Source organism: Panthera tigris, chromosome B2 (assembly GCF_018350195.1).
Source record: "Panthera tigris isolate Pti1 chromosome B2, P.tigris_Pti1_mat1.1, whole genome shotgun sequence".
Taxonomy (NCBI): domain Eukaryota; kingdom Metazoa; phylum Chordata; class Mammalia; order Carnivora; family Felidae; genus Panthera; species Panthera tigris.
In genome coordinates this window covers 123,207,909-123,212,490 of record NC_056664.1, presented here as the reverse complement: position 1 = coordinate 123,212,490, position 4,582 = coordinate 123,207,909, and positions in this window count along the sequence as shown.

Genomic DNA, 4,582 nt, shown 5'->3' with positions numbered 1-4,582 from the left:
CAGAATTTCCTCCCTTTTAAAGGCTGAACAATTTTATGGTTTGTATTTACACATTTGGTTTGCCCATTTATCCATCAACGGACATTTGGATCGCTTCCAGCTTTTGCTTATTGCAAATAATGTCGCGTTGAACATAGTGTGCTGAATCTACTCTTGATCACAGGCTAGGTCATTGTCTTGGAACATATGTTTGTTTTGACCTTTGGCTGCAATAAAGTCAGGGGCTACCCCACTTTGGTAGGACTAGTTTGGTCAGAGATTGGGAAGAACTGATGCCATCTCTCCACCTTACGTCCGTGTTCCTATCTCCCTCATGTACCATCAGCACCGAACGACATCTCTAAATGCGGTAGGAAACTTCTGGGATTCAGGACAAGTTGTCCAGGAGGCCCCGGCCCCTTCCATTTGGACTCTGTCTTTGTACCACAGGGGGGCTTCTCTTTTCTTTCTACACTGGGGGAACACGAGGTTGAAACCTTTGAAAAGAATCAGCTCTTCAGGGAAAAAATGTTCATATTCATATGAACATACGTTCATCTTCATATTACTATAACCCGTTGTTCAAGTCTGCAAAGTGTGTTGCATTTCAGCAACACTGTCTTGGTAGGCTTCAGGACAAATCTAATGAGGGATTCTTGTCGGCGGGTTGGTTGGCATAACTCAACTCTACTGGTTTAACATGCATGACTCAATTACACAAGAGTTAGCTAATGAGCAATGGGGAAGAAGTTACAGGTTAAAACAAATGGCGTCTAAATGAATCAAGTGTCGCTTTTCAGATGCCCACCATTCAACAAAGACCTGGCAAGACATTTTCTTCACTGGGTATGAATCATCCAGATAAAAAGGGGAAACCAGGGCCACCTACGTTCAGAGCTTGTACAGTATGACCTCGAGGCCCAACGTCTACCAGGAGCTTCCTAGCAAAAGGCCAAGCTCCGAAGAATAAAAGGGCTTACACATCAGCATTAAATAATTCTCTTAGAGATGCAAATTTCTAATTAGTTACTGTGGCAACTGTAGAAGCCTAGCAGTAAGCCCCTCACACAATGAACCTGAGAGTTTACTTTTTTGATTTACTATAGGCCCGTAAGAAGCAGGGAGGAGGAAAATAAATATTGCTTTAACTGTGACAAGAAAATAAAGTGCAACAAGTAAAGGGATTTCATCCTTTTGTTCGGATTTCTACAGGTCGAAGAGGAATGTTGTATGTGGTGCACAGTCCTGCTACAAAAAGAACCAAATTCTCAAAGGCTTCAGAAAAGCCTATTGACTGTTCTAAACATGCCCCAGACATACACACTCTATTTCTTAACCTACGTTGATATTTTTATTTCTTTAATGTGAATATGGTCTAAGACTGTTTCAAAACAGCATGTTTTGGTGGAGTGTTTTTATTGCTTGTTTTATTTTGAATACTAGGTTTTGGTTCTTTTAAAATGATGCATAGTTCTCCAAATCTTTTACTTAGTGTGGGGAAGACAAAATTTTTATGGTTGGTGGAGATTTCGCTCTCCAGAATCTACTTAATGGACAGTGATCTATTCCCAACTTTGAATAATACATGAAAGAAAAAAAAAAAAAAAGGATAAAAGGACTACAGGAAAGTCTGTGCCATCAAGAATTAGAATATTAATTTTGAGGAGACATGAAAAGAAAACTTGTTCCAACTGAGCCTTTAAATTTTTTTTTTTTTTTTAGGTCTGATTATTGAAATGAAAGTTCAGGAGACAAATGCACAGACGTGTTCCCTCATCTTTCAGAGGCAAAGAACAACTCCCGTCAACAAACTGGGTAGCATTTTCTCTGTGGAATACATAACATTCATCTGTCTTCTGTCCTAAGTGTCGTAGGTGAAATTTAGAGTCCTAATATGTGCTCGACATAATTCAGTTCAAACTCTGGAATCTTAGAACTATGCGTTGTTTAGATTGTGAACTCCTCCTATACGGCGTCAATTATTTATTTGTTTATTTATTTATTTATTTAAATAAATAAATAAATAAATAATTTATTTATTTATTATTTATTTATTTATCTCCATCTTTCAGGATCCTATTCTGTGGGAGAATATATAAATCTACATATGCTTTTGTGTTAGGGGGAAGATAATAGCTTAAAGAGGTCTCAGATTCCTTAGTTTTCAGTGAGAGTTTCTATAGACACAACAGCTTAATCCAAAGAAATGACTTTGTTTTATGTAGGACTGGAGTGATCACAATATTTGGTTCATAACATAGTCTCATCATTGACCCATGCAAGATTCTCCTTTATTTGTATATTTGTGTATTTGTATTTAATAACATAATAAGCAGGGAGGTGCCTGGATGGCTCAGTTGATTAAGTGTCCGGCTTTGGCTCAGGTCATGACCTCGTGGTCTGTGAGTTCGAGCCCCGCATCAGGCTCTGTGCTGACAGCTCAGAGCCTGAAGCCTACTTTGGATTCTGTGTCTCTGTCTCTCTCTACCCCTTCCCAGCTCATTCTCTCTCTCTCTGCCTCTCTCTCTCTTTCTCTCTCAAAAATAAACATTAAAAAAAAGTTTTTTAATTAAAAAAAATAATATAATAAGTAGCGTGAACTTACCACCCAACACTGGAACTAGAATTCCATACAAAACTTCTATTGCCGATGTAGTTCTTCATCCTATCCTTCTGTCTCCCTGAAGCCATGTCAACCACGATCCTGAATCTTGAGTGATTTTAAGAATCATACCATATTTCTATCATCACCATCATCATCACCATTTTCATAATCATATCATGTCTCTATGTAGCCCTAAAAAGTATATTTCTTAACTTTATCACGCTGTGTGTCATCTCTGGAAAGCTACTTTTTCATTCAATGTTATCTTGTTTAAATTTATCCATAGTACTGCAATGTAGAAATTCATTAATTTGATTTATACATTACATTGTATAAATATGCCACTATTCCATTGTATAATCTCTTTGCTTTGTCATTATGAATAGTGCTCAAAACATTTTCTATGTGTTTCCAGGTGTGCATGACAACTTACTAGAAGAGAAAATGCCATGTCAAAGGACATGTGAATTTCAACTTTATAAAATAAAGGCAAATCGCTTTCTGAATCCTTTATTGATTTGTGCTCTCATCGGCAATATATAAGAGACTACTATCTTACATTGCCTACCATTAAGTATTGTTAGATTTTTTTTTCCAAGAAGCAGTTTAATATGAAGAAATTTAATGTGAGCCAACTATATTCCCAAAATGGGATTTACTGCCTCTAAAATGTAAAGATGTACATCATGTAAGTACAATCTTCTTTTTTAGAGGAATTGTCCTAGCATGGCTAAGACCCCTAGACCACTAAACATAATATGTGTCAAGTTCCTGAGTCTTCATTGGATTTATCTTCTGTCTTGTAGCACTTTACTTTCATAGCCATGGTATTAACCCCTTCCTTCTTAACAGGTCCGATTTGTAATATGTCATCAATATAATGGGCCAGCATGATATTATGTGGACTGTGAAGGAGGAGGGTCCCTGAAGACTAAATTATAACAGCAAGCCGGAGAATTTACATAGCCCTGGGAAAAGAGAGTGAACATACAATACTGTCATTGCCAAGAAAGGGCCAATTTCTTTTGGGTTTCCCTACTGATAGAACTAAAAGTAATGTTTTTAGCAGATCAACAAGCTGTGTGGATCTACTGCTGTAAAAACATTATGTTTGGAATGGCAGCTGCAATTGGGGTTACCACCCAAAGCAATCCACCATCATTTGCTATGATCTATTTGAGCTTTGAAGGGGACAAGATGTTTGCAAACATTGCTTGACCGGTGGTTGCTGCATTCCAGTCCCTGCCTCTGTAATCAATTGTCTTCTTTCCTGAATGTAATTTCCCTCTACTTTCTCTCGTGATTCGATTTGGAGGCTACCCAAATAATCTAGGATAATCTTCCTACGTCAACAACTTTAACTTAGTCACATCTGCTAATGTTCCTTTCCTTTTCTTTTTTCTTCTTTTAATTTTCCTTTTTTTTTTTTTTTTCCGTTTTCTTATAAGACCACGTTTTCAGGGATTAGGACTTGATATCATCTCTGGGTGCCCCCAAAGTTTCATGTCTATCCCTCATGACAAATACATCCCTGCCATCCTCAAATCCATGAAAGCTTTCAACCTTTACAGCAAAAATCTCGTCTAAATATCATCACCTTGAAAGTCCCAGATCTCATCATTTAAATCGTATATAGGTGAGAGCCTAGGTATGGTCCATCCTGGAGCCACATTCCTCTCCATCTGGGGACTAGAAAACGCGAAACAAATAATCTGCTTCCAAAACACGACGGTGGGACAGGCATAAGGTACCAGCTGTGGATATTCTTATTACAAAAGGGAGAAAACGTAAGAAAGAAGGGAGTCATTGGTCTCAAGAAAGGTTTAAATCCAGCAGGGCAAATACCACCACGTTTCAAGCTCTGGGTATAACCCTTTGTGCCCCCAAATCTCCTCAATGTCCATGGATCCAGCCTCTGTATCTGCTGATCTACCCTCTGGGCCCATGGACACTTAATCTCTCCAAGAATCCTGTGTGTGAGGAAATGCTCTGAACTTT